General features: G+C 30.3%; 1 pseudogene; it reads left to right on the plus strand.

Annotated features, from left to right (window-relative positions):
• Nucleotides 1-11324, plus strand: part of LOC149151655 (putative glycosyltransferase At5g25310 pseudogene) — a 30568-nt pseudogene extending 19244 nt beyond the window's left edge.
• The last annotated feature ends 892 nt before the right edge of the window (nucleotides 11325-12216 follow it).

Consider the following 12216-nt stretch of genomic DNA (forward strand, 5'->3'; position numbering starts at 1 on the left):
CTTGAAGTCGATTTTGAAGAGGATTATCAAGGTTTATGATGGGGGGATTTGAAATTGGTAATATATTGGGAAAACCATAAAGCAAATGTGTCAAAAATTGACCTTGATTCACTATCAATGGCATTGGGGTGGTGGCAGCCGGCTCCTTCAAGTATGTCTCTTATTTTCATATTCTACATAACTTAAATGTGGATGTTGATAGTTTATAAGGGAGGCATTAGTCCTCCCTGCTAGCTTGGTGGGCATTTATGAATATGTAGATGGTATTGAGATTAAGTCCCTGAAGTCCAATCTCTACTTCTAAATTTCATTCTCAGTTTTTTGGCTTTGTTGTGCGAAACTACACAATGTGGATAGATTGGGATTTTGTCACCAGAATTTTGTTTTAAGACATATTGCCTTTCTATTATGAATTCATACATTAATGCATAGAAAATGGAAATATTATGGAAATTCTAAACGAGTGCATAGAACAAAATATTTGTGTTGAACTATTAACGCATCTAAGTTCAATAGACATTTTTATCAAACAATGAATAATAGGAAAAAATATTGTGTAGTTAAATTACCTAAATCTAATAAACATAATTCAATTCAGCCCACATTAATTAAATTAAATTTTCAAAATATTTTGTGTATTATTTAAAAATTTATAAAACAATATATAAATGATATAAACAAAATTGAATACAACTCAACCAAATTTAATTTAATATTTCTAATAAAGTTTGCTTAAAACTCCTCAAAACATATGTTTGCTATGTGATGTTGATGAAGAGATAGTTGTACCACAAATTCTGATTGCATTGAATACGTTGATGAAGAGATAGTTGTACCACAAATTCTGATTGAATTGAATACTTTTGTGTTCTTTTGGGCATATGCAGGGCCCTTGTGCATCTATGGGAAATTCATTCTTGTACAATAATTCATTCGTGTTTTGTGCAATGCCAACACTCCAGAAGGATTCAATTCCACAAAATATGTAACACTTCCGGAGGTGAAATTGGGACTAGGTGCGATGACTGGCTTGCTGGGTGGTCCATCTGGTCTAGAGAGGCCTTTCCTTGCATTCTTTGCTGTCGAAACCATGGATCTGTGAGACCCATTTTGTTAAAGCATTCGAAAAATGGGACTGATGATGATATACAGGTCCATGAATATCTCCCCAACGGTTTTTCATATTTTAGGTTTATGAAGAAGAGCAGATAGTGCCTGTGCCCCAGTGGATACGAAGTGGCCAGCCCACGAATTTTGGAGGCAATATACAGTGAATTTGTGCCTGTCGTAATTTCAAAAGACTGCATTTGCGTTCAGCGATGTGCTGAATTGGACAAGTTTGTCTGTTCAGGTTCCCGTGTCCGAATTTCCAAATCTCAAGATCTTACTCCAATCTATACCAGCAAATAGGTATGTTCAGCTGCAAAGTAAAGTCAAACAATTTCAGAGATACTTTACTATAAACCAGCCTCCAAAATCTGATGACTTTTTCCAGTCTATCAAACTTCTAAGCATATGAGTGATATCCCGGAGGAAGAATGATTTTCGTATAGCCCATTGATTCAACACAGGTCAGACCTAGAGCTTGTTGTTGTGTAAAGTTATTTTAATGGATTGAAATGAATTTGAGTTCTACTTTGGTTCGTACCAAGTCCTTGAAAATTGACGCTGATACATAAATAATGGAATGATATGGGTGAGACTTTGATTGAGTTTATTATTGTTTCTCGAAGCTTCTCCTATCAAAATAATTTTCATTCTCTATTTTTACATGATGTGTGACTTCTCCCTATCCAATTTTATATATATAATCATTTATTTAGTTTTTATTTTCGAATTCTTATATTCTTTTCTTATAATTATTTTCTCAATATTCATATTGGTCAATGAGTTTTTACTTATATTTTTCGAGCTATCTTTTTGTTAGCCTACTTAAAGAGTTAGTAATTAGTTGAAATTAAATTAACTTAATATGTTCTTAAGTAAAAGTGTCGTTCTTGTTCTTGTATATGAGTTAGTTACATTCTAATTAGATATAAGTTAGTTACATCGTAATTAAATAGTACCATTATGTTTTACATATAGAATTATTCAACGACTTATATTTTCTATTATATTATTGAATATTGATTTATGGCTTAATATTTTATTAGTTCATAATCTCTTTTAATATTAAAGGAGAACATAGAGCAATTTATTTTATTTATAAATTTTCTCTTGCATTAATAACATCGTCTCAAATAACCATGTTGACTAGGATTATTGAGTTTTTTCCGCACGTTTTAACCACATAAAAATATTATTGTTATGATTTTTGATGTGGTTTTATGAATGGTTACATAAAGGTATTTTTTGCTATATGGAATACTTTGTTTTTTCAAATATATTATTAAAGTTTTTTTTGAAAAGTTGCTTATCGATATTTTGATCCTGTGTTGGCACATTTATGAGATCTATTATTTTTATAGATTTATGATCCTGTGTTGGCACATTTATGAGATCTATTATTTTTATAGATTTATATTATGAGATCTATTATTTTTATAGATTTATGTTGAACCAAACTGTTCCATTCCATCAAGAATATTACTTTTAGTTGCTCCCATTGTAAAGTACTCTTTTTAGTTGCTCTCATTGTTGATCGAGATTTTGATCCTGTGTTGACACATTTATGAGATCTATTATTTTTATACATTTATGTTGAACCAAACTGTTCAATTCCATCAAAGTACTAGTTTTAGTTTAAAATACTTATTTTTCCATATACAAATGTATTATAATTTTTTTATCATATTTATAAATATAAAATATAATTACATTCTTTTTTAATACAATTCATATCTCAACTTTCTATTTTTATTTACAATTACTTTCTCTTTCTAATTTCTGTATGCTATCTTCCATGCACTCTATGTAATGTCAACAAACTAAAAACAAGGATAATCTTTAAATCAGATTCTATATCAATAGAATTTAGGTGAAAACACAAAATAATGTACAATACGACAAGGTATATATATGTGAAAACACAAATATTTGTACATTACTGAAGTAAATGTTGCGGAATACACGCTGGTATACAAAGTTAAAAAGGATGGTCTTCAAATCAGATTCTATAATCATATAATATCTATGATGTATGGTAATACAGTGGTTGCTAAGCAATAACTTTGTTGTTAAGTTATTGTTCTTTCCTAATATATCTATGGAGATCTCTCATTTAATAAGTATATAATTTTAATTTTACATTCACAATATATATTTGTCCAAACCGTGGTTAGCTTTATGTTTTTATAACAAGCTACTTTATGCTTTTATAAGAAGCTAAACAATTCATTAGATTTGAGGATGTAGATATTCCTTTCTTGTCATTAATGTTCACTTTTCACTTTTATATTTAATTTATATCACATTTATGTTTCATTTTGGGTTAAGATGTTGGACTCACTACTATAGTTTCCTTTACATTAATTTTTATAATGTCTATTAAATTTAAATTAGAAAAATAAATGATACAATAAATTATCATGATATAGTCTCTTTTACATTAATATTTATAATTTTTTATTAAATTTAAATTAGCAAAATAAATGATATATTAAATTATCATTATATATAAAAAAGCTATAAAATAGTCACGATTTATTGAAAATCTATAAAATAATTGATATACTAAAGTATCATGATATATATAAATACATTAGTTAATGTTTTAGTTAAACTTCTTATATTTTACTTTAATTAATTAATTTATGACGTATTTTGCATTGACCATATTGCATAATATTTATATATATATATATATATATATATATATATATATGATTTTAAAATGGAAGAAACTATTTTGGTAAATTTTTTTTTAAATAGGTTGAATTTGATTAATATTTTTTTTTTTACATAAAAGTTTGTTTTTATTTTTTTAATAATTTCAAATTAATTTAAATATTTTAAAAATTAAATTAATTTTTAAATTATTTAAATTTTTAATTTACTAAATTATCAAATTTCAATGATAATAATAATAATATATTTTCAAAAACACACTTAACTTTGTTTTAAATCATAAAATCATCACTCTTATAATTAAGCATATACAAAGAAAGATATGACAATTTAGGTTGAGCATAGATTAAGTAACATTCGCATTAACCCCACTATAAAGTATGCATAAGCTAAGCTATAAGATGGAAGAAATCCTTCTTCCATATATATGGAAGCACCAAGATAAAAGTACTTTGGGAAACTTTATCTCAATAATAGACTGCATTTTAAGCCCCCTTATCATTTCAAACAAGGAAGTATGACCCAAAGGCCTTGATTGTCCCCATTACAAGGTATGCTTATCTTGCAAGTCCGATAACTCCGTGTATATGACACATAACCCTATGCCAACTTAGACACATAAGTAAAGTGTGACCCTAGAACAAGATTTCACTTAAACAACCATTTTCATTAACAATCCAACCATGAACAATAATTAACCAAGGAGATTTAGTGGCCCATGGGGGAACAAAATCCAAAAGATTCCACATGAATTCAAAAGCTCCATGTTATGTTAGAACATGGGTCCAACAAAGCTAAACAAAAACATGGAGTGTGCCTTAGAGGCCAACGTGATTAACATACACCTCCCCCAACATGTGGTCTCCCTATATATGTATGGCCTTGGATCGATTTCCTAAGTACCCTGATTGGGTACATGCATGTTTTAAATGCATTAATTTACCTACTTTGATTCTCAAAATACCTTAATTCAATGTATGCATATTACTTCAATTATGGTTGATTCTCTAAACATCTCAATTGAGTGCATTTTTTTATTGAAGTATATTAATTAAGAATCAAGTATGATTTTATTCTTAAAGCACCCATGGAAATCTTAATAAGATCCATTAGTGATTGTTTATCCTTATGTCTCACCACTAAGAGGGCTCTTGTGTTTTTCCTATTTAAGTAAGAAAAAACTTTGCCTTTAAATAGAAAACCATAATGTAACGATAGATAAAAAGAAAAATTTCACAAAAAAAATACAAAATATTTGTAATTCATGTAAATCTAATTTTAATTATCAGTGTACACCAAATTATAAAGTTAAAAACCTTTGCTTACTTTTACATAAATATATAATAAAAACCTAAAAAGAAAACTATAAAATAAGTAGACTCCATATTATTACATTAATTTTCCTTAGATATATTGCGGTATTATTTAATATTTATTTTTTTAAATAAAAATAAATTTTATTATCATTAAAGTAAACTATACAATTAATGAGTGTATAATTAACTTTTATTGTTTGAAATTTACAGGAAAAATAGCTATTTTGATTCAATATTTTTAAACAATTATTGTTGAAAACAATTATTGATTAAGTCTTTTAAGAAATTATTGATTCAAGTTTTATTAATCTTTTAATTATATAAATTAAATTATAAATAAATATGGAAAATGATTTAACGAGTACATTATAATTAATATTTGATGTATAACTAACAGTTGATGTTCCAACTTAGATACTTTTGTGAGTTTGCAAGATATTTGGTTTTACCACATTAAATACAAGTATGAAAATGTTTCAATTTAACAACATCATAATTTTATATTATGATTGTTCTAATTTGAAAAACTTTGTGATTTTGTAAAATGATTTGGTCACAAGAGTATTAGCTATGAAAAAACTAACTTAACAAAGATGATTAATTGAAAGTTAATACAATCAAACTCAACGCACATTGTACTTTTCTCATTATTATGATTATATCTTTCCCAATTAGCCCCAATGAAAGTTTTATTTTTTACTTTAATTTAACTATATTTAAACTAAGTGAGAGTATCTACAATGTAGCCCTTGTTTAAATGTGGCAGTTGGTTCATACCTTTCAAAGTTCAATAATTAAACTAAGCAACGCTAGCTAGCTATACAACCTTCTTCATTTATAAAAGAGTCCAAGAAGTTAAGACTTAGTAATATTAGTTTTAGAATTATACATAGATTTCAATTATCTTTCACTCTTATGTTTTTTATTTCTGAAAGAAGATGATTTGGTACAAAAGCTCTGTTACACAAGAATCGCTACCGAGAGGTTGGAAACCTGTTCCAATAGTTACCGCGCTCCTCGGAGCTTTGAAACTGTATGGGAACATTACCATTTCAGTGAGAGCTGTAATGGGAGCTTGGGAAAGTTCCAAGAGCTTTGAAGAATGTTCTTTTTGGAGTTCCGACGTTCCTTGAGGTTGGGGAATACAAAGCCTATAGAGAAATATGTTGAACTACTCACAAAACATGAGCCTATGTTGAAACCTTTGCAAGAAGAAAGGCAAAGACATCTTTAACACCGATATCCTTAATTGAGAAATTGGAGCAATCTTTTGATGGGTTATCGAAGTGTGTGACAGGTGGACGTAAGGGCGATATGTGGGATGTCATGCTCATGAGTATTTCTTTTGTTCTTTATGTATATATATCTCAGAAGATCGTGTGTGCATATTGTATGTGGCAGTCAATGCTTAAATATTAAAGTTGCTTTGTATTTTCTCTTAAGAATAACTAGAGAAACATATGTAAAATTGTTCCTTTGTATTTTAAAGCGAGATTATTTCAAAAAACTAGACCTATATGAAAAAAATGAACTTGAAAAAATATATTTCTATTAAAAACTACATATTTATTATTTACAAATTTAAACTGATTTTAAAATTTAAATATTTTGATTAATATTAAATTTGATTATTATATAAATTATATAATTAAAAAAAATTTATTTTTATATTTTATATTTTTTTATTATATAATATTACCACCGCCAAATAACCATTCCCAACCCCGTACCCAAGTTGTTCCCAAAATTCGCATGGTCCATAAACTCAACATAATATAAAAAAAATCGCGTTTCTCAATGCCCTAAAGTCGTTTAGCAATATTAGTTCACTTAATATTTTAATCACGAAGAGGCTTCAAATCTTTTTCGAAGAATGTGATCCGGCATGAAAACTTCTCGCCTTTCTTGATGCTATAAAGTCCGCATGTAGCAAATATTAGTTAAGTTTAAGTATCGTAATAGGGCATAGACTTCAAATTATTTTCAAACTATTTTATTAATGAAAGAACGTGAGACGCGATAAAAGCGTGTCCCCTTTCTCAATGTTATGAATTCGATACATATGAGTTGAGCGATGCGTCTTTCTACGTTCATTTACATATTATAATTTTATATAGATTTTGGAATGGGAAACCGTGATAATGGGTAAAAACGTGTTGCGTTTCTCAATGCTATAAAGTCAATGTTCACCCATAATCATATTGGTTAGCAATGTATCATTAATTTACGTCATTTTGAAGTTGATGCGTTATTGTGTTCCTATTTAGTTGATGCGTTATTGTGTTCCTATTTACTATGGGGAATCTCAATAAAGCAATTCCTATTTCATAGACCATAGCAAAGTAAATACTGGTTAACATGCAAGGCAGATAGCTTTCGCCTTCTCAATGACAGCATGAGAATCGAGATAACAACCTCGAGAAAGAAAACAAAAGCTATCTGCCTTACATGTCAGGCAACATTTACTTTTATATCATCTATGAAATAGGAGTTTCCCTTAAAAAGTGGTGAGCAATAAATCGTCAAATAACAAAGTCTTAGTAGCAGACTATTTACGCGCAGTGTTTTAAGGTTGTCGCTTGATTTGGATTTTTATATTGCTGTTCGAATGGTTTGCCATAATCCATGCAGAATACCCAGGAGATCGCCATTTCTCATTATATATCCTCGGGAGATGTTCAGGATTCCACGTTTTGATATCGACAGCTCTTAAAATAATCATTAATGAACTCCCACGCAGCTTTCAACCAGTTATGCGCCTCTTGCATTTCGCCAACCATATAACATCAACATGGTTCCTTCTCTGTCGTATAGTGCATCATGGGAATAAGATAGTAATGCCATTTTAAAAATTGGATGTCACATAGAGTTTCTTACACTCCAAGATCTCTTACCATTCTCAAACTCTATGCAACCAGCCCATCTAATTCAGTGAACATAACTAAGTCATTTTTTAATTATTTCTATCAAAGTCAAATAAAGATAACAATTTACGATTTTAAACTTTGTGAATTTAGCATAGGGTTTTAGAATCCAAAGTTCCCTTGCGATTCTCACACACTTTACAACCATCTATCTAATTCAGCGACCCCACAACAACATCACAAAGGTACCTTTAATAATTAACTAAGCTAAAGAAGGAGATATATCATCATTTATAATCTATAAAATTTAACATAACAAGTATATATATAAAAGTAAAATCACGATATAATCATAGTAAAATAAACGTTCTAGAATGATGATTAAATCAATCATTTATATTCTTAATAAACATACACTTTTTGAAGGCTATAACACAATTGTATTTCCAATATTTCTATAAAGTAATGATGGCCAATGGGCACACCACAAATTTATTGTAATCGGTCTTTTTACGTTCTGGCTAACAAGTTTATACGAAGGAAAAAAAATATTATTTTAAATTACGGTGAAGTTATTAAATTTTAGTATGGGTGCTTAAAATTGAAATTGTAATTTTTATTTTAAGGAATCTTTCTTATAAATATACTATTATCATGTAAATAAAATTATATTTAAAAATATTATATATATATATATATAAGTCTTCAAGTATGTTAGATTGAAGTTGATTATAAAATCTAAAAATTGCATTTTTTAAATATTTTATTTGTTATAATGTTTGATTAAAAATAAATAAATAAATTTTAAATGAAATTTAATGAACTAGTGGGGCAGTTCCTTTATTGTGAAAATGGGTAGCCTCGGGTGTAGGTGATGGCAGGAAAGTCAAAATTGGACGTGATCCTTAGTTTGTAGCTAGAAACAACTTCTCCCCCTTGGATCCGTTGATCCAAGCACTTGGTCAACAAAACTTTTTCTATCCGGTCAATGCTTAGGCACAACACCCAGAAATAAGAGGACTAAATGGGTGGAAGTCAATTGCATCTTTGGAGCTTGAGGGTGAACTAGCAGGAATAGGTATTTTACATTAGGGATTTGGTCCCTAACCAACTGTGTCAGTCCAGAAATCTTCATACAAGAAACTTCACTAACAAGCTAGGCTAAAAAGTTGAATTTGTGGAATGTTTTAATGCAGACATTGTGTGGTGGTGGAAAATTATATGTGGTGTGAGTGTTCCATTAAAAGCCAAAATCAGTCTTTTGTTGGCTCTTAACAGAAAGCTCCTCACATGATTTTCTCTACCAAAGCATGGGTGGTTTGGGATGAATAGATGCTCGTTGTCTAAATCTACTAAGGAATCCTACTTGCACTTAGTTGTAAAATGCAATTACATTTACATGTATCCAATATTATATGGGAACAATTTCCGCCCAAATATATGTGATATGATGCTTATGTAAGCAATGTATTTAGGATGTGGCTAGTCGACAAGTTCATCAAGATTCTCACGAGGCTTCTCTACTTACTAATTGCTGGCATATGGCTGTCGAGAGACATAATTATTTTTCAGGTTTGTTTCATGCCTCCTGAGGTGTGCTACAAAAGTATTTGCGTTGGTAGTTGAATATCAGTCGGATCCAAAACATTCCAAACAAAGAATCCCAATCTTGCTTGAAGTTGATTTTGATTATCCAAGTGGTTACTTTAATGGTGCATGCCAAGGTCACCCCCCACGATATGGAGTTGAGGTTGTATTACATTTTAGTCACACACATTTCATCAGAGGAAGATATTACTTTGGGAAAGGAACAAAATAAAAAGGATAAATTCTTTTCCCCTTGGCTTTTACTAGAATTGGCAAGAAAAAGAGGATTATCAAGGTTTCAGGTGATGGGAAATTTGAAATTCGTAATAGATTGGGAAAACCATAGAGCAAATGTGTCAATAATTGGCCTTGATTTACTAATAAATGGGATTGGGGTGGTGGCGGGCTCCTTCAAGCATGTCGCTTATCGTCATATTCTACATGAGTTAAATGTGGATGTTGATAGTTTATAAGGGAGGCATTAGCCCTCCCTGCTAGCTTGGTGGGCATTTATGAATACGTAGATGGTAATGAGATTAAGTCCGTGAGGACCAATCTCTACTTCTAAATTTCTTTCTCATTTCTTTGGCTTTGTTGTGCGAGACTAATGTGGATAGGATTGAGATTTTATCACTAGAATTTTGTTTCAGGACATACTCCCTTCTTATTATGAATTCATACATTAATGCATTGAAAATGAAAATGTTATAGAAATTCTAAAAGAATGTATAGAACAAAACATTTTTGTTGAACTATTAACGCATCTAAGTTCAATAGACATTTTTATCAAACAATCAATAATAAGAAAAAATTATTGGGTAGTTAAATTACCTAAATTTAATAAACATAATTCAATTCAACCCACATTATTAAATTAAATTTTTAAAATATTTTGTGTATTATTTAGAAATTTATAAAACAATATATAAATGATATAAACAAAATTGAATAACCTTAGAGGTAAAAATATCTTACAACCCAAACAAATTTAATTTTAACATTTCTAATCAACTTTGCTTAAAACCCCTTAAAACATAGGTTTGTTATGTAATGTGATGAAGAGATAGTTGTACCACAAATTCTGATTGCATTGAATACTTTTGTTTTCTATTGGGCATATGCAGGGCCCTTATGCATCTATGGGAAATCCATTCTTGTACAATAAGTCAGTTCGTGTTTTCTGCAATCCCAACACTGCAGAAGGATTCAATTCCACAAAGGATGTAACACTTCCAAAGGTAAAATTGGGACTAGGTGGGATGACTGGCTTGACACGCTTGCTGGGTGGTCCATGTGCTCTAGAGAGGCCTTTGCTTGCATTCTTTGCTATGGAAACCATGGATCTGTGAGACTCATTTTGTCAAAGCATTAGAAAAACGGGACTGACGATGATATACAGGTCCATGAATATCTCCCCATTGGTTTTTCGTATTTTATGTTTATGAAGAAGACTAGATATTGCCTGTGCCCCAGTGGATACGAAGTGGCGAGCCCACGAATTTCGGAGGCAATATACAGTGAATGTGTACCTGTCGTAATTTCAAAAGACTATGCTCTTCCGTTCAGCGATGTGCTGAATTGGATAAGTTTGTCTGTTCAGGTTCCCGTGTCCGAACTTCCAAATCTCAAGATTTTACTCCAATCTATACCAGTAAATAGGTATGTTCAGCTGCAAAGTAAAGTCAAACAATTTCAGAGACACTTGACTATAAACCAGCCTCCAAAACCTGATGACTTTTCCAGTCTATCAAACTTCCGAGCATATGATTGATATACCGGAGGAAGAATGATTTGCGTATAGCCCATTGATTCAACACAGGTCAGACCTAGAGCTTGTTGTTGTGTAAAGTTATTTTAATGAATTGAAATGAGTTTGAGCTCTACTTTGGTACGTACCAAGTCCTTGAAAATTGACACTGAGACATAAATAATGGAATGATATGGGTGAGACTTCCATTGAGTTTATTATTGTTTCTCGAAACTTCTCCTATGAAAATAATTTGCCTTCTCAATTTTTACTCGATGTGTGTTACATCTCCCTCGTCAATTATATATATATCTAACCATTTATTTAGTTTTTATTTTCGGATTCTTATATTCTTTACTTAATATATATTCTTAATATATATTGGTCAATTAGTTTTTGTTTTTGTTTTTATTTTTCGGAGTTATTTTTTTGTTAGTCTGTTTAAACACTTAGTAATTAGTTACAATTAAACTAGCACAACCACATTTACCAATGTGGTTGATATAAGTTGATAGGCCTATATGAAACATGTATACTGTTATGAAACCAGCTCAAGAAAAGATAGAAAAGAAAGATCAACGCCTTAGAATTCAGCCTCTTCGAGGGGGCAACCTCCTTTACATTACATAAATGAACAATTCTTGGATGATACAAATGACAAAACCTCCTTTCTATATATAGGAGTCTAAGGAGTCACAATATAATCCAGCCGACCTAACAATAATAATATAAAGCCACAAAAATAAAAATAGAGGGATTCTATGGGGCACAGAAATAACAATATGGGGGTAATAGGGGCACAACAATATAAATAAGGGGTATAACTACAATAGTAATGGGGTAATCACTAGTATTATAGGGACCCAACATGCCCCTCTCCTTCAAAAAAGTGTTGTCCTCAACGCTTGAGCAGTTC

The sequence above is a fragment of the Pinus tabuliformis genome, chromosome 9 (assembly GCF_031772625.1).
Source record: "Pinus tabuliformis cultivar Carrire ecotype Pingquan chromosome 9, CPIR1, whole genome shotgun sequence".
Classification (NCBI taxonomy): domain Eukaryota; kingdom Viridiplantae; phylum Streptophyta; class Pinopsida; order Pinales; family Pinaceae; genus Pinus; species Pinus tabuliformis.